General features: G+C 39.2%; 1 protein-coding gene across 5 annotated transcripts in view; it reads right to left on the bottom strand.

Moving 5' to 3' along the window:
- Nucleotides 1-20,062, bottom strand: part of LOC126354837 (cyclin-dependent kinase 12) — a 165,016-nt gene that overhangs the window by 8,117 nt on the left and 136,837 nt on the right. The window lies entirely within an intron of this gene.

The raw sequence follows: 20,062 nt of genomic DNA, 5'->3' as shown, positions 1-20,062 counted from the left end.
CATAGCGATCAACCACTAACTGCCAATAGAATTTCATTTGAAAGGAGGAGAAAAAAAGCATATGGAAGAACTGTTGTGAGAATTTAAGGATTTGTTTTTTTTCCACGAGCACCATTACCAGCAACTCCATTAGTTCAACATAGGATACCAATAGGGAATGAATCATCTGTTTGCTGTAAACCATACAGAATACTGAGGTATTTGCAGCCGATTGTGGAGGATTTCATTGATCAGCAACTTGCAGACGGTAATAGAGAGGATAGTAATAGTTGCTGGGGATCAGGCATTGTCATTGCGCCTAAAAAATCTATGGATGGAACTAATACAGGTTATGTTGTGACTACCGATACCTCAATAATAAGACAGTAACGGACACATACCCCATTCCAAACACATCGGAGACTTTGGATCACTTAGAACAGTTCCAGTACTTTTCTACAATGGATTTGACAAGGGGTTATCATCAGTTAGAGGTAGCTCCAGAGTATCGTCCAAAAACTGCTTTCTCTACTCCTGGAGGCCATTACCAGTACATCAGAATTCCATTCGGTTTGAAAAACGTCTCAGAGGTTGCTAGACAGTGTGTTGAGGGTCTTGTCTATTTGGATGACATTACAGTGTTTTCAAGTAGTATGGAGCAGCACAGACAGTGGTTAAGGGAAGTCTTTATGAGGTTAAGAGCAGTTCGTTTGATGGTGAGCCTGGAGAAGTGTCATTTTGCATTGGAAGAAGTGAAATATTTAGGTCATATTATCAGTAAGGATGGGGTGTAAACAGATCTGAGGTTGGTACAGTCTGTAAGGGATTTTTGGGAGCTGAAAACAGTTAAGGAAGTGCAATCATTCATCGGAAATTGAAATTTCTATCGAAAGTTTGTGAAGGGTTTTGCAGATTTAGCACAGCCATTGATGTGATAGTTATGGCAGTGTGTGAAATTTCAGTGGACAGACGAGTGTCAGAAAGCATTTGACAAACTGAAAGAAGTGTTAATATCAAGTATGGTCCTTGTGTTGCCAGATTTTGAAAAGGAATTTATTCTAGTGTGTGATGCATAGAATCAAGCATTAGTGTGTGTTCTTAGTCAGGAAATTGATGGGAATGAACATCCTGTAGCCTACATGTCTAGGCAGTTGAATGCAGCAGAGAGGAATTACTCAACAACAGAGAGGTAGATGCTTGGCATAATCTATGGAATCACATATTTTAAGTGTTATTTATATGGGAGAAGATTTTGGATAGTGACAGATCATGCTGCATTAAAGTGGTTGTTGGGGTTGAAGGATCCGTCCACTAGACTTGCTAGGTGGGCTGTGAGGCTTAGTGAATTTGACTACAAGGTGGTGCACAAGCCTGGGAAGAAGCATGGTAATGCAGATGCACTGAGTAGTAAGGTGGCAAAAGTAGAAGTAATAGGTTATGACCTTGCAGTATGGCAAGAATTACTGGACACTGACAATGATTGTAAATTGTATTGGACACAGCCACAATTTAATATGTACGATGGTCTTCTGTGCAGGGAAACGAAGTTATGGCCAAGGGTAATAGTGCCAGTGAAGCTGGGAGATGAGGTTTTAAAAGAAGCACATTCTCACATGTTATGTGGTCATGGTGGGGGTAGAGCGGCAAATAGGAGAGTGGCAGAGAGGTGTTGGTGGAGAGGTAGGAAAGTAGATGTGGATCAGTATGCCAAGAATTATGTATCACCTGGGCACAGAGCAGATTTGAGTCGGAAATGGATACAGCAACAATGATTCTCGGAAGCAACATGTCCATTTGCTATGTTAGGAATTAATGTCTTAGGACCTTTCAGTTAAACACCATCAAGTAAAAGATTCGTTCTGACAATAATAAACCATTTTTTGAGGTATGTGGAGATGGTGGCTATGACAAATCAACAAGCAGCAAAGGTTGTGCAAGCATTAATAAAGAACTGGATTTGGAAGTTTGGTGTACTGGAGACAATAATTATTGGCCAAGGGACCAACTTCATGTCGGGATTTAATGAACAAACTGTGTACGTTGTTGTTGAGGACAAGCACATTGCATCCATAGGCAAACGGAAGGGCAGAATGGGTACACAGAACAGTTGGGAAGATGCTGAGTTTTTATGTGGATTCTCATCACCGTCAATGAGACAAGTATATGAGGCATATTGTATGTGCATACAATGTAAAAATCCATACCAATACCGGTTTGTCTCCATTTGAGGTAGCGTATGGGCAAAAAATGCTATCACTGTTTGATTTAGTAAAGCTACAGAAAGGAAGTACTGGTGAATCTGTACGAATTCGCGAGGACAATTAAGGATGTTTGGAAATGGGTACAAAAGGCAAATACGAAGGCTTTGGAAAGGCAGGAAGACACAGTGAAGTGGAAAGGAACTTCACCGCAGTATAAAGTAGGACAATGGGCAATGCTGTCCAGCCCCTATATGCCAAAAGGGAAAACGAAGAAGTTTGTCACGAGGTATCAAGGGCCATATCAATCAGTTGAAACCACATCCCCCATTAATGTAAGCTTCAGCTGCCAACTAGAACAACAATAGTACACACTGGGTGGGTGCAGCCATTTAAGGGTTGTCGGGATGTGGTTCCAAGCATGTCACAGGAAGGGAAGAGGAAGAAATGGAGAGTGGAGAGAGGTGTTAAGAGCAGGGAAAACCAGGAAGATAGAGTGCAGCATGATGTACTGTACGCTTTGCAATTCAGAAATTACTAGAGTATTTGTAGTTTTTGTTTTCTTGTTATATATCACTGGGTTTGTGTAGACTAATTAGGCATTGTATTTTCATATGTTGTATGCGTTTTCGAGTATTGTGAGCTTGCTGGGGACAGCAGTCTTTTTGAAGAGGGATGAAGGGTGATGGTGATTCCTGACCTCAGGTCACTGAAAAGGTGAGTGTTGGCGGTAATTCATCTCTTCATCATTGGGGTGGACACCTTGCGGTTGCAGCACCTGGATGGAGGTGTGCTGTACTTGAGGCAGGAAGATGTGGTGGTGTCAAGTCACCAGTGGGCATTAAAGTGGGTATGGAATGTATGGGAAACTTGGAATGAAGTAAGGAGGCTTTAGGAAGTGTTTGAAGAGCTTAGGCAATGTGCAGAGGGAAAGGGAATGCTGAAGGAAGCAGACAGGAAGTATAAGAAATTGCATGAGACTTATGAGACGCTACGGATGTAGGTAGGGTGGATGGAGTTAGTGATGCCACATGTAAGACAGAAATGAGGGTGGCTGAATGCAGGGGGTAAGTTTTGAAAACAGTCTTTGGAACTGTGGATGAAAGCGATATAAAGGAACTGAACAACATGGTTTAAGCTGTGAGGCAACTTGCAGAGGAGAGTAGAGAGGCGTAAGCTTGGCAGGCGACCCAGATAGGGACATTGGAAGCATGGTTACTCCACTCATCGGCAGGGCAGGTAGTGGAATATGCTAAGGCGTCGGAAGATGTAAGAAATCGTAACCTGGGAACCTTACAGGGGCGTCTGGATGTCCTAGATAGCCGGGTGGTGTTAACTAGACTTCTGCAGGAGGTAGCTGACAGTGTGTGGGATGTATAGGGAGTGATAACAAATCTGCGAGAAGCAGCGCATCACGCATGGTGAGGCCAGATAAGTACCTATTTGTTACCGCTGGACCAATATTTACGCAGGTTGTGCAAGGTGCAGAAGGAGCTACCATCAGGGTTATATTTAATAATGGAGCCCCGCGAGCAAAATTTGCCATTTTTCTACCATGTTGGAACAGTAAAGGTAACAACCGACGATGCACGTGTGTATATTTTGGTTCAATTCCCAGTTATGGGGAAAAACGCGAGGTTTCAATGTTACATGGTCCACCAGTATCCAGTGAAGTGGGGAGCGTTGAGCAATTTTGTAGAAGTAAAAACTGAGGAGGTATTGCTGATCTCAGCAGTTAACAGCCGGTATGCCAAGATGACAAGGGAGGAATTACAGAGCTGCCATAGAGGGAAGACCAGAATGATAAGCACCAATCCCGGCTCATGCACGGTGCAGTTATTTTTAGCCAGGAGGAAAGAAATAGATTGTTCTAGGGACATTGTGGAGCCAAAATTGAGCTTGCAATGGGTTGGGAAGCATTGGATCTCCTCCACCTACAAAAATTTGACAGTAGTAGCAAGTTGCTTTGAGCAGGGAGTATTTGCAGAAGCAAAACGTATAGAGCTCGAGGGGAGCAGAATTTTAATCAATGGAACTGCATGTAACATAATAGGACCAACCTCCATCTGCCAGCGTCAATTTCAGGAGTCACACAGTTGAATGTCACACAGCCACATCTGCTGTGGCCAGAAGCAACTGAAGAGTTTATGCCAAGGCAGAATCTGACGTTGTTAAATCAAACTCTGGAGTCAGGTCTGTCGAGATCTGTAAACCAGTTCATTTCAGCCAAACAGCTTGTGCAGCATGTTGCTCAATATAGGGAAAGGCAACAATAAGTAACGATCGTTTTCAACACCTCAGAGCCAAGTGCCATCACAGCCTTAACTTCATTGTGTGTTGCTTTTATTCAGATTAGGCGGAGAGCCAATTCCATCAGGGAACCGACAGCAGTCCAAATCCCTGTGGATTGGATACCGAGAGTATAAGGCGGGTAGGTAAGGGGTTGATCGAGCAGTAAGTGGAGTGGTCATCGAGTAAGGAATTTTTACGTTTTGTCTCATGTCATGTGTTTTAAGAGGATTAGACTGCATCTAAGTTTTGTTATAGTAGAAGTAAATATGTCATAAGTATGTGCCAACCCATTAGAGTATGACCTGGGGACCAGGTCTTTCTGAAGGGGGGGAATAATGTAGTGGCACCACTGTTTAAGATAGGAAAAAGTTAGATTCAGTGCAATATTTCTGCACGCACAAGTTACAACCAGGCGCAGGCCTGTTGACAGTAAGTTACGCTTACCAGCGGTTGTGAAATAGAATGGAGGCCACAGGGTCGTAGAACCACTGAAAAGAGTAAACACAGCGATTTTCATGGCGCAAGTTACAGGCAGAACAGGCCCACTCAGCAGTTGAGAAAGTACTCTAGATGCTTGATTGCTCAGAAAACATTTACTAAAATTGTATCAGAATAAAGCATTTATCACATGTTTTGCAATCTACATGTCACAGCATCTAGTTTCTCTTGCACATCATTATACTGCACTGAATGCACAAAGCAACATGCACAGTGTACTTCTTGTTATGCCTCTTGTGTTCCTTGTGGTTGTGCCACACAAGTTCCATCAGACTGTTACAGTAGTGCTTCAAATAATCAACAATTCATGTCACACACACATGTGGATGTAAAACATGTGGTACACACTGTGAGAATACCCTACAGTATGAATTTGTGGTTCACAGTCAATCTAACCGATCTCCTTTCAATAGAATTCTGGAACAACACTGATTTAAGCAGTGAATGACAGACAATACACTTGCATACAGTTGGTATCTGCCCTGTTCAAAGGAGAATCTAATGTATTAATGTAAGCACAATTTCATTTACTGTTCAAGACAGACTTTGAATGCAGAAAAACGATTCCCAATTCATATTCCTCTATTATATATGCTGCCATGAGGAGTTCTATCACTAGACGAAGTAGAAGTGTTCATCCAGTGTATGGGCAGCTCCCTTTAATGTTGCTTTGCAAGTCAGGTGGATACCATTAAATATGCAGTGATTTCAGGGCAGTGGTGAACACACTGTCTACTGGTATGTCTCCTTACCATATAAAAGTTATTTTTTTATTACTGCTTCTCAAAAACTCATATACAGTATTGGTATCATATATTCAGTTATACCTTGATGAAGTACTTCATAGACATTAGAACTCTGTTTGGTTTTTACCAATATCATATTAAGAGAAAAATGACATTGTCTATCAACCCAGAGGATTTTACGTTCAGTGACAACAGCAGCTTTATAAGAAACAGATACGTTCAGACCAGTAGATAGCTCCAACCTTCAAAAAGAAATCCCACATGTCCTAGATTCTTTTCTGTAAGGCTTCTTTAAAGGAGGGAGAATCATAAACATATATAAAAAAGGGCAAATGGTTTAAATTCATACATTATTTTACTATAGTTAAGATGAGACACATTTTGAAAAACCAGGAATTGAACTAACCACAATATTATGGAGATGATATATCACTATTCACCATATAGGGAATGCACTGATTCACAGGCAGCCACAATGAAAAAGAATGTAAGAAATAAATTCAGCTTTAAGACAATCATTCTTCAGAAATAAAACTCTCACACAGTCACACAACAACAACAACGACAACAACTCATACACATATGACCATTGCCTCTGGGCACTAAGGCCTGCCTACCACTGCATCTGATGTGAGCATCAATCTGGCTGGGGTGGATAGTGAAAGTAACAGACAGTCCTGCCCCTCCCATATCCTCCTCCCCCCCTCCAAGTCTCCTCCTTACCCCCACTGCCCACCCCACCTGTATTGCTGCTCACATCAGATGCAGTGGTAGTCGGGCCTTAGTGCCTAGAGACAGTGTCATATGTGTGTATATTATTGTTGTGTGAATGTGTGAGAGTTCTACTTCTGAAGAAGGACTTTGTCCAAAAACTAAAATTATTTCTGGTATTCTTTTCCACTGTACCTGTCTGTGAGTCAGTGCCTCCTCTACATGATGAGTAGCAATATATCCTTTACATAATATTTTGGTTATTCCACCTAGGACTTTTCATAGTAGTGAACTAATAGATATTGGCATTTACAAAAAATAATAATTGTTCTTTGTGTGTACTGATCACCTAGCAGAAATATAAACACCTTTGTGTAATAAATTAAATCAGGCTCTTGACATAGTCTCAATGCCCAAAATCAAGATAATCTTGTACAGAGACACAAATATATAAACTTAACTATCACAGATAAAACCAGTAGCCATCTCATAAATGTGCTTCACAGTTCTGGCATGTCATAGACGTTCAATAGCACAACAAGGGTAACAAAAATCTCAGTCCTAGAGGGATTTAATAACGATCATTTTCAATTATATCATTACAATCAATTTCAGCCTTCAAAGGCCATCTTCAGATACTATGAGCAGCATTTGGTGAACAGGTATTCATACATCATCAGCTTGGAAGATTGTCAAACAAGAAATAGGATAACAGAAACAGAATCACAATAACTTGCAGATAAAAGACAAGATAGGCTGATAAATGATTCACAGAAACTAGCAAATTTTGTGAGTAAATATTTTTCAGATATATGTTACATATTAGAGGAACTATAAAAAAATTTTCAAAATCAAATGTTGTTCCAGTAAAAGCTTATGGGGCAAGTGAAACAATAATGTTAGCCACCACAGAGTATGAAGTCTGGAAAACAGTTCAAAAATTACAGAATAACATGTCAGCAGGCATAGGTGAACTGCCTGTCTATTTACTTAGAGTATTCATAGGCAGTGTACAATCCCTGTTAACTGGCTTAACAATAGAATGTTTCCGCTCAGGTAACTTTTTGGAATCCCAGAAACAGTCAAGAGTTATGCCTCCACCAAAAAAAAGATGATTTAGAAAACTATAAGCTCATTTCCCTACTGTCATCATTCTCAAAAATAATATAATTCATTATAACAGACAGATTAATAGATAAATATAATCTCCTCAACAAAGCACAGTGTACAGGATTAGCCACAGCAGATTTTACAAACTGGTACTTAACCTTCAAGAAGGTGCACTGTTTTTCATAAAATGAGCAGTCACATGGTGCACTTTGTACACATGTAAAGAATAACTGTCTTTATGTTACCATGATAAACATGTATGTGTGCAATCACAGTTAAATCTTTGTTTAATTAAACAATATAAAATAAACTTACATGATGTTTAATTAAGCAATAATGAAATAAACTTTCATTACATCACTCTCTTGCCATGGACAGGTGTTACCAGACAATTACAACACACTCAAAGCACTAAACAGCAAAGTTACATTAGATCTCAGCTAGCCACTTATTCAATTGCTAATTATCTTATAGACAACAGCCTCATAGTAGGAATGTGCTACTATCTTGTAATCTGGGTCATTTTCTTCTACTAATCATAAATTTTTTCTCACTTAGCTTGCTGTTTATTTTATATTAATGCAGCTCACTTGCACATAAGACAACACAATTTATCACTGTGTTACACTGAAACAATAATGAAAGAACGGATGTGGGCTTGCAATTGTAAAACAGTAATGGAACGGTACAAAACAATATTATTTGTGACTGGCACATTTTATATACAGGAGTGCATGCATGAGGGTTAATGCACTAGACAAGCATGCATGTATCATATATATGTTTTGAGATCTATCAAAGGCCTTTGATATCAATAACCATAAAATTGTACTAAAAAAACTAGAATCATTAGGAATGAGAGGAACTGTCAATGACTGGTTCTCATCATGCATGAAAAACAGGGTACAAAGGGTAGAGGCTGCAGGGGGTTCAAAGAAAACAAAATTTTTAGTGAAACATTTATCAGATTCCAAATATATAAACCAGGGAGTCAGTCAGGGAAGCATTTGAGGACCAATATTGTTTCTGATACACACTGATGGAAAAAAATTGCAACAACAAATATAATTACTGTAGAGTAATGAAATTTTGGGAATACATTTGTCTAGGTTACATATTTAAATGGTTAACATTGCAAGATCACAGATTAATTTATGCACAAGATAAATCATTATAAATGTGAAATGCTGGTACATTAATAACCAGTGCAACTGCCAGAATGTCCAAAGCAAGCATACAAATGTACATGTATTGTGTTGTACGGGTTCCAGAAGTCAGTTTGCCTGTTGTTCTTCATTGGTCAATATAGGGACAGTTAACAGTGTAAGTGGATGACACTGGAGTTGTCTGATGATGTTCCATATGTGCTCAACTGGAAACAGATCTGGCAATCCAGGAGACCAAGACCACATGTCCACACTCTGTAGATTACAACAGCAGTAGTGGGTAAGTGTCATTCTGATGACACCCCCTGGAATGCCATTATGAATGGCAACACAACAGGTCGAACCACCAGACTGATGTACAAATTTGCAATCAGGGTGCATGAGATAACCATGAGAGTGCTCCTGCTGTCACACAAAATCATACCCCAGACCATAACTCCAGGTGTATGCCCAGCATGTCTAGCATGTAGAGAGGGTGAAAGCAGGACCTCATCTGGCCTCTTTCTAACCAACACATGGCCATCACTGGGGCCAAGGCAGAACATCTTTCATCAAAAAACACAACAAACCTCCATCTTGCCCTACAATAATCTCTCGCTTGTCACCACTGAAGTCACAAATGGTGGTGGTGTGGGGTCAGTCGAATGTATCTGGCTCGGAGGTGTCCTTGAAGTAACCAATTATTAGCAATTCGTTGTGTCATTGTGGTGCCAACTACAGCTGAAATTGCTGCTGCAGAAGCAGTAAAATGTGCCATAGCCCCTTGACAAATACAACAGTCTTCCCTGTCGGTAGTGCCAAATGTCCCTCCAAAGCCTGGTCTGTTTAGGACCAGTGTCATAACCATCACTGCCAGCAGTCATGTACAGTTGCTACATTCCTACCAACTCTTTCTGCAGTATCGCAGAAGGAACATCCAGCTTCTCACAGCTCTATTGCACAACTTCGTGTAGATCAGTGAATTTCAAGACCATGTTAGACATGGGGAAAAAATTCTTTTTGCTCATGACAGCAATATTGTAATCACAGATAAAAACACCAGAACTACCAGCACAGACAGCAAATGAAACCTTGAAGGACATTTATAATTGGTCATCATGCATTTAACTTATACCGAATATAAAAAAAGCAGCATGTATTTTTCCTTAAAAGGAGACAATAATACTGGAAAATTAAATGTGGGTGAAAATTTTATAGATTATAGAGCAAACAGACAGATTTTGGAAATTAATACTGATTGTCACCTGAAGTGAAATGAACACACAAGTGCACTAGCCAAGAAAATGTTATCAACGTGCTAAGTCATGTCATCAGTGCGTAATTTACAATGTCTTATAGTTACATAGTGTTTTTATATGCACTCAATCTTTAGCTGTAGAATCATTTTTTGGTGGTCCCAAACACAAAAGATGGACACAGTCTTGAAACTACAAAAAAGGACCGCTAGAATAATAACTAAAGATAGTAACCAAGCTCCCTGCAAGAAGTTCTTTAAATAGCTAGACATTGTAGTTGTATCATGTAAGTGCATTTATCAAACTGTTTAGCACATCAAGAACATCAGCAATTACTTCACAAGCAGGTGCATTCATATTCATTGAATAAGAGACAGACTAAAGTTGTCCTTACCAAGAGTAAAGAGAAAACACAAACCAGCATTTTCTGCACACGAATAAAATTGTACAATTAAAGAGAATAAAGAGATAGGTAAAACCCACATATTTATAAAGTTAGTCAGAGCAAACCTTTGAAATAATTCATACTACAAAGCCAAGGGTTATTTAGATAACACAGAATAGAGAATACTGAATAGTAAAAAATTGCCATTTTTTAATAATAAACAACTGTCATCCTACAGTTAAACTGTCATAGATTAATGATTTTTATGGTAAAATCCTATCCCCAAAATGTGATGGACAATTCTAACTTTTTTTCCCATTTTCTTGAGCTGATCATCTAATTCTTTGTGATAAGATGCTGTATCAGCTTTTTTCAGATGGAACAAGGGGAGAACATGAAGAATGAAATAAAATGGGAGAAATATCTTCAAGGTCCTGACACAAGACTTGAGAGAGAGAGAGAGAGAGAGAGAGAGAGAGAGAGAGAGAGAGAGAGAGAGAGAGAGAATCATAATGCTACTCAAGCCCTAGCCTTTCTTAAAAATACCCTCTTGGTATTTGCCTGAAATGATTTTGAGAAACTATGAGTAACGTGAATCAAGGTAACTGGATAAGAAGCGAGACTCACTACTTACCAGGGCGAGTAAAGTGTTTTAACCGTTACACTCAAAAGACTCCCATTTCTGAGGAGAAAACAGCTGCTGAAATGAATCATGAAACAAATTGGATTAAAGTTCACAATGTATGTGTGTACATATAATCCTGGAAATCTCACCTCTCCCTTGGGATGCCAGGCTCTCCCTGTCACAAATCAGCACAAAGGAGAAGGATGGGAGAGAAATGCTTCCTTGAAAAGAAAAAAAAATTGGTCAAACTGGCCTGGTCGGTAGTGCATCATATAAATACCCTAGCACAATTACGGCAAAGACTGCAATGGTCTGTGAGGTGAATAGGTCAACACAATCATGAATGCAGCTCACAAGTAGTAATAGTAGCTTTCTCTGGTGGGGTTGTGCACAGAATTAAGGTAGGATTTCCTCCTGGAGTGACAGCTGATGAAAGTCAAAGACTGGCAAAGAAGCTCTGATGTTCTCAGGATTGTATTTCTGCAGATATCTGCAATTTAGTTTTTAATAATGTGTGGATGGATCAGTCCAAACAATCGCTGCTCATCATATTTCACATTACTCTCAGCAGCAACTGATAAATGTTTTTGAAAGTGGAATTTTATGCACCCGTTCGATACATTGGGTCCAGGCTTGTCCTGTGTGATATTTAGTTTCATGATATGAGCTAACAGGAGCAGTAAAAACATAAGCCCATGTCACACACTTGACCTGTTGGGCAGCCTACTGTGTTTTCCATCAGCTAGTGCAAAAAGGTAGTGATCTGTTACTCATCTTCAGTTTTAACATATGACAAATAATGGCACCCACTGGGATATGTAAGCAAGGGCTAGACAGATCATCTTCTGCATCAAGTGTGTACACTTGGGGCTGTGTTCCAGCAGCCACTGAGGGAACAGAGTGCACCCAGCTACATACTGAGGAAACCATTAACCATCTGGGCTCCAACGTCATAGCTGAATCAGTCCAGTGACTGGCAGAAAAGGTTGAGATGACCAGCTTGTTCGTGGTATTTCAAAGATCCATCTGCAGGATTTTTTATAGAATTGATTATGGCAGTCTAGTTTCACATTGCATGGAAACCTCAAACCAGATACTTTGAACGTTCTGTGACAAGCCAGGCTGCAACTTTATGGACTTGTGCCAAAGATTTATGAACTATGGGGTTCCAGCTGACAGCATGTCAAGGGAGTTCACAAGTGTTTTTTTTAGATTAAGTGACTCTCCATACAGTCCAGATAAAAATAGCTGTAGGCGAGTCTGAAGTATTATTGTGAAATCCAAAGAAATGACCCCATAGATGAGACTAGTGAAATTTTAGTGATCAGATGCTTAGAAATTAATGGGGTTCACATAACATAAGGAGTGGAAGGTTGGCTAATACAACAAATTGATAGAAACAAGATTTTGGGGAAATCTAAGTGTATAGCAAAATGATAGGCTAATGGGGGAGAGAGATGGTGTATTTGTCACAACAGATAAAAACTTCACACCCAATGGGATAGAAATTGCTGGGTCATTACTGCCCTTACATAAAATAAATAGATGACAGCGGATAGAATTAATCGAAACAATAAATTTCAAACCGAACAACAACAAAAAACCCCAGCTAATAAAATATACTGACAAACAGGAGTTCTTAAAAACAATAAAACAAAACAAATTAAACCATCACAAAATTGCAGAACAAAAACATTTGAAGAAAGGAAGAAGATTACTGTGGCTGAGTGATCACTTAAATACAATGGATGATGCAACCATACTGTCATACATTAAAATCTACTTTCCAATATTTTGGAAAGAAGGCCAAACGACACACCTGAAGTTACATTTTAATGACTCTCCATCTAATATAACATGTTGAATCTTCTCTACCAAGAAATCTTTAATCCAGTCTCAAATTTTGCTTAATACCCCATAAAATCATACTTTTGCTAATTAGTGTAGGTGTGGTATTGAGTCAACTGCTTTTCAAAAGTCAAGAAATATTGCATATACATGACTGGCACAATCAATGGCTTTCAACATATGCAAAAAAAGCACACTATGGGTTTCGCGTAACTGATGTATTTGTAATCAGTGCTTGTTGACCTTGAGGGGGTCATATACCTAATTACATCTGAGATTAGGATATGTTCACAGATTTTACAATAGATGGATGACAATAATATAAACAACAGTTTGTTGATCACTTCTGCTACCTTCTTGTTAGATGGATGTGATGCGTGCTTTCTTCCAACAATTCGACCCATTTTTTTACTCAACCAATTGCAGGGATAATGAACAAGGAGCAGTTAGGAGAGAGCATACCACCTAAGCAGCCACATCAGCAAGCCAACTTCTCTGTAATCTGTGTGCAGTAGTACCCAGAAGAAAATTACCAGTTACTCCTGCCTTTGAAAGAGAATGTGTGTGATTATTTGGAGCATACTGTATTCTGTATGCAACTGTCTAATGATAAGAAGAATACTTCATTAACCTAAGTAGATGACTAGTTCCTTGTCACAAATCATCTCAGCTGATCAGGCCCCCAATGGAAAACACTTCGGCATAATACATACATAAAACTGTCTAAGGAGCCTTAACTTAAGGACATTCAGGGCCAAGACTGAGCAGCTGATAAAGGCTCCCTGCTTAAACCCCTTAACGCAAACACGAATAAAATATGGGTGTCAGTTTAAAACCTGATAAAATTTATTCTAAGAAATGGAATTTTGGGTTCAAGCCCTCATGCATCTCATCAGTTTCGATATTAATCTGGACCAATTTAGTACAGGGTGACACAGAATAATGGAAATGTTTGAAATGAGTAGTGGCAGCCATGAGCAGGTGGCAGTACTGAAGGGTCATGGCAATTAGTGAGTAAACAGTCCACCATTTCACTAATCATGGATCAATGGAACGGACAACAGCATGCATTAGCCATAAAAATGTTTTATAAAAACAATGATAGTTTGTTAACAACACAGAGGGAGTTTCGACGTTTTTATAATTTAGGATGTCACGACATTGTTCTGTCGAAGCACAGGATAAAATGTTGGATTAATAACTCTGAAGAGATTGGATCTGTCCTCAAGAAGAAACCAACAGGATTACTAAGAAGTGTGTGTTCTCCAGCGAACATTGATGTTGTACACGAGTCTGTCTTACGCAGCCCGTGGCATTCAGTTCATAAGCAAGCAGCAGTGATTGGAATGTCCCAGGAGAGTGTTCGCAGAATTCTTTATCTCGATTTAAAATTTCATCCATACAAACTACAGATGATGCAACAATTGAAGGACAACGATTACTGATTATGATTAGGATTCTGTCAACAAACAATAACAAAAGTAAACAATGATTAAAAATATCTAAACAAGTTTTGGATGTCAGATAAGGCACATTTTCATTTCACAGGGTATGTGAATAAACAGAACTACTATTACTGGGCAAACACAGATCCTAATGATGTTCATGAGCACCCTCTTACACACTAGTAAAGTGACAGTATGGTATGGTGTTTCATCACATGGGATTATTGAGCTATATTTTTTTCACAAATGAACAGGGAAACAAAATAACTGTCAATGCCATTCGTTACATGGAAATGTTATGAACTTTTGCTACACATGCATTGAACAACTTTCCAAACATTCAAAAAGACTGGTTTCAACAGGACGGAGTGACATCACACACTGCACGGAAATCAATGGCATACGTGCAAGAATTGTTCGGCAGCTGTGTGATCTCACGGTTTGGTAGCATTCCCTGGCCTCTAGATTGCCAGATTTATCAGTTATTGATTTTTTTCTTGTGGGGCTACCTCAAGAGCAAAGTCTATACGAATCAACCAAGAACCCTTGATGAGTTAAAACAGAGAACTTGGGATGCAATTCACAGTATCTCAGCTGAGATGTTGCAGCTGTCAATGAGAAGTCCCAACAACAGATTTCACTTATGTATTCATAAAGGAGGACGCCATCTAAAGGACGTAATTTTTAAAAAATCATAAATGCCATCTATGACTCGTAAATGGCAAAGTTGTAAGGTTTCAGTTACTATGAATACAATTTATTTTCTCCATCACTTCTAGTCTTATTGGACTGTGGAAATGTTCCAGTTTTTCTGTGTCATCCTGTATAAAGAGGGATCACTAACTGCACCCCTGACTTTGGACTACAATTCCACCAGACTGTGGAATATCAAAGATCTGCCTCACATTGTTCTCAAACAGCCAGAATGCCTGTGGACAGTTGTTGAGTAAATGTTGAACAGGTGGTTGGGTAATTCAACAAATAAGGTTCTATATGTGAATCTTAAACTTCTTTCAGCATACTGAATGTTTAAATGAATATGGGAAAGCAGTCGGGTAACATCCTTGATAATCATCAGTACTCTGACATAACACACCATCATTTTCAGTTCCAATGAGAATTCACTTTGCATGTCAGTTAAAAATTTCAGTGCATGAGGCTGTGCCAGTGGGGAAATCAAACTATAGCATATACAAGATGATAACTCACACTGTAACCATCTAGATACACTACACAACCAAGGATGATCAACATCAGACATTATTGATAATGAAACATTAGCCAGCAACAGATGAGCAGGTATCTCTACCTGTCCCTCCAATATTTAATTTGGGACAGAGCAGGATTAAGCAGAATTTAGGCAAAAACCTTCACCTCTGTTTATAAAGACACTTGTTAGTTTAATATCAATGGCAGCTTGGAGATCTGCTTTTCATTTCTCAGGTTGGATCTGAGTATTAGCATATCTGCAGCCAAGTACAATGCTAGAGTTGTGTTGGACAAGTGGGATTATGCTCAGAAAATGCAGTGTTTACTCTATGATCTACAATATCTCAGACTCAAGTGCTCTTCCAGCACAAAGGATTTAGAGGAAGACTAGCTTTTACAATTACAGTCATTATGACTACCCTAATAGTGTTGTGATTGATATTGATTGCGAAAACGAACATGTGCATTAATGTCCCTTTCTGCACTTGATCGGTTAAATAATGTAGCTTCATTGATAGATCTTGTTATGGGTTCATTTCCTTACGTAGAACACAAAACCCTTCCTTGCCACATGATACTACCATAAGTCTTAACTCTTATTTTGTGGTCCACCTCAGATTACACAGCATTCCAGAGATCTGTAAGAAAATGCTTCCTCTTAGGCCTATTCAGTAAAATAGTTTCTCCAACATATAATGTAGCAAAACATTGTTAGGCCCACTCGTAGATCAGAGTGCACATTGTATTCAGAATTTGGCAATTCATTCTATTGATTTACTACGTTTGATGTGGTCTTCTCCTTCTCTTGTGCCGACCGGAATGGCCAAGCAGTTCTAGGCGCTATAGTCTGGAACCGAGCGACTGCTATGGTCGCAGGTTAGAAACCTGCCTCGGGAATGGATGTGTGTGTTGTCCTTAGGTTAGTTAGGTTTAAGTAGTTTTAAGTTCTAGGGGACTGATGACCTCAGATGTTAAGTCCCATAGTGCTCAGAGCCATTTGAACCTTCTCTTGTGTTCCTCTGTTGGACTCATTATGGTTAACTAACATTAGATTTGGTGTTGAACTAAATAACCTCTTTTAATATGTATTGTCTTTCATTAATGTTTTATTCAGTGGCCAGAATGTTTTTCAAGGAGCTCTTTGTTATCCATTGTTGTCCATCTTTTTATGGGAAATTTCAAAGAATGTACCTTGGAGTCAATGGGGTCAATACCTGCCTGCTGTTTTTAGATATGTAGATGACATTTCTGTTTTTGGCCTTTGGGTAGTAAGAATGTGCACAATTTTTAAAACTTCTCAATTCCGTCATCCTGAATATTCACTTCACTATGGAGCTGTAAAATATGATTGCCTTCCATTCTTTGATGTGTTGGTCAGAAGGAGAGATGATGATATGCTAAAACAATTTGCTTATAGGAACCATCTCACACCAATCTGTGTATTCAGGCTGAGAGTTGTTAATTGGCTCAGCATGAAATGATACTTCATATTCCAGTTCACAGGTTCCATATCATCTCAGCTCCTGAAAGTTTGTCAGCTGTATCAGCCTAATTTGATGTTACCTTTCACCAGTAAAATTATAATTTGAGACAGATCAAATATTATTTGTGCTATTGACAAACTGTGAATTGGGTGAGTGATGAGAATAATGAAGTGGCTCTGAAGTTTACAGCTTTTCTTCCTTATCTAGACAGTATTTCCGACAGGATTGGCAGTATAATGAGGAAACACAACTGGAAATGTGTTTTCAACAACTATTTGAGATTACAGCCCTTTTAGGGGCTGTGTAGGATGACTTTCGTTTGCATAAGATGAGTGTCTAATGTATCCCCTGCAATTGTGGCTTGCCATACATTGGTCATACTATTAGGACCATGCAGAGCCATTATATAGAGCACAAGCATCACACAAACAAACCTGGGACTGTAGGACACTCCGTTTGTACCAGTTATCCTACGGAATATAACAACACAGAGTGTCTGGTGTGCAATTCAATTTACTGGGATAGTGTCATTAAGTAAGCGGCTGACATTAAAATAGCAAGTGACCTTATAAATAAAGATGGGGGCGTTTACCTACATTCTGGTTGGAATCCTGACGTCTACCTGGTTAAACAATGGAGGGACAGAGTTAGCACTACTTGCTCACCTGTTACTGATTTCTATTTCACTACTGATAATGTCTAGTATTGCTCATCTTTGGTTATATGATATCACTAGTTGTTTGCAGTATTTATTGTCTTTCTGCATATGCTGTATTTTGGTTTTTGGGCAGGTGCAACCTCAACCACTTAGGATTTAAAATGCTCTGTACATCAAACTCTCATAGCAATTACGTCTACAAAATGATGGGGTGCTCAGCCGTTGAAGCACTGGCTGTTGTTGAGGACTTTACCCACCTGCATTCCCACAAGTTATTTGAAGTTAGTGTACCAGGAGGCTAGAGGATGCACAGAAAATGGAGAAATCATCTAGTACTAAGGAGCACTGTACAGGACTTCTTCCCATGAATGTAATACTGTTTATCATACGGAAGAACATGATTACACTTAAAACCTGGTCTTGTGGGATACAGTTCTTCTTCTTAAAGTGTTTAGTTAGGATAGTCATGACTCTAGAACATAGAATCTTTCCAATAGAAATGGCCACATGAATGTGGGCAGATGTCCATGGAAACTGTATTCATGGAGCTGCAGCAGACTGTCATGCCAACAAGTACTACCGTAGACTTTTCCACGTCAAAGAATAAAGATAAATATGTTTCTCCCAGCAAAAGCCTATTGAATTACCGACTTCTGAAGCAAGTACTGTCCTTTCCTAATTTTAAAATCAAAACTGACTTCTTTCCAAGAGCTGAGAAATATTTTTGTCAATCAAATATATTTAAAAGCTGAAAGAGGATTTGCTCCAACCATTGGTTCAACTGCTTTAGTATGCCGTATGTTAACGGATCATCACAGGCCACAATATGACAAGCTGTGGACTATTCAGAATCCAGTTCCCACAGGAATAAGAGGCAGTTCTACAACGTTAGTGGAACAAGAATCGCAATCACTCCTTAGTGTGTCACCAGATAGTGACAGAAAGCTAATATAAAAGTCAACCATTGACTGGGTGATGTTCCCTGATATGAGGAGACAACCTCTAATCTTCTACAGCTGCTATAGATAGTCTCAAATGTCACCTGCAAATATTCCTCATTGCTTACTGCAGTTTTCTTGCAATTTGGACCTGCTGACAGCATTCGAGAATGCTTACAATGACCTCTTCTTATCCTCTTAATTATTCTCCTCAGTTTCACCCTTGACACCCAAAACGTTGAGAGGTTTTCAGCAATGTTGCCACTGCCTGAAACTTCGCATAGCAGCTCACCTGTCCCTTACTGCAGAATGACACTTGTCATTCTATCAATGGGTAGGCCGTCTCAGAGGTTTTTCTGATGACTTTGGTACAGATCTCTGTATATGTCAACTGCCTGGGGATAGCAATTGTGATGTAATCTGCCCAGGCGTAGACACTTCATGTTGTCTGAAAACAAGTAACTGCCTATGAAGTATCCATTTCAGCACCTTGCTTGCAGAATCTGCTCTGTCTAGCAGATGGATCCAAATGGAAAAGTAGTTACTTCAATACAGGTTGTGAGATTCACATTCTGCTGAACAGCATCTGCAAAAATAGGTGAGCAAAATGAGAGGTCTATGACTTTAGCTGACCGTGTAGCTGTACAAAAATAAATCAATGATCATGTTCATCACCAAGACGTACTAAGTTTGTGTGAAAGCCTCAGTCACTTGACACCTGGGACAGATAATGATAGGGTCCCATAGTGCATTACAACACTAAACTCTTCAAAAAGAAGGAAGACATGAGGATCTCACCAGTAAGTTTTCTGACGGACACTGTTGAAAAGCTTGGGTGGCAAGCAGTACATAAAACTCACTGGTTTGTTATCATGAGCATGAATTGTGACAGAACTATTTGCAGTGTTGTGGTTAAGGGCATAAATGAGGAGAGATACGTATCCTTGATGGACAAACAGATCTCGCCAACCACACGTTTTTTGTTGTATCACTGGTAACATCACCTATTCTATGGAAACTATAGCCTCCAAGTAGAGAAGCATCAGTCATTCAAGAAGGAATATCTTAAAAACATACACAGAAATGTTCTTCCTCTACAAGTAGTCTCAATAACCCCCCCTTAATATTCCACTGATTTATAGAATCTATTTAGCACTGTGTTTTTAATTTTTGACCAACTTTGTATTGGGGTGCAGAACCACCAACTGATGGGGGGACATGGAGGGGCTCAGCAGTTCTGATGTCAAGGCATCTAGGCTCATGATGTCCTCCTCATTAGTCAGTTGTGTCAATATCATACTTATGATATCTGGGACTGCCTATGATTAACATTTTATGCCCATTCCCAACTCTCTTTCTGCTTCATGGATGATGGGCAATGTGTTTGTTGGAAGGTACTTCATTTTCACATTGTTTACTCTAAACATAATTTTAAATTTGACTTTTTTTCTTTTATTGTAACTGCATGGGTTGCTGTTTCCTTACCTTATCTCCTCTTGCTAGTAAAACTGTAGATCTATGTACAGTCATTTGTT

Source organism: Schistocerca gregaria, chromosome 3 (genome assembly GCF_023897955.1).
Source record: "Schistocerca gregaria isolate iqSchGreg1 chromosome 3, iqSchGreg1.2, whole genome shotgun sequence".
Classification (NCBI taxonomy): Eukaryota; Metazoa; Arthropoda; class Insecta; order Orthoptera; family Acrididae; genus Schistocerca; species Schistocerca gregaria.
This window is presented reverse-complemented; position numbering and strand designations above follow the sequence as displayed.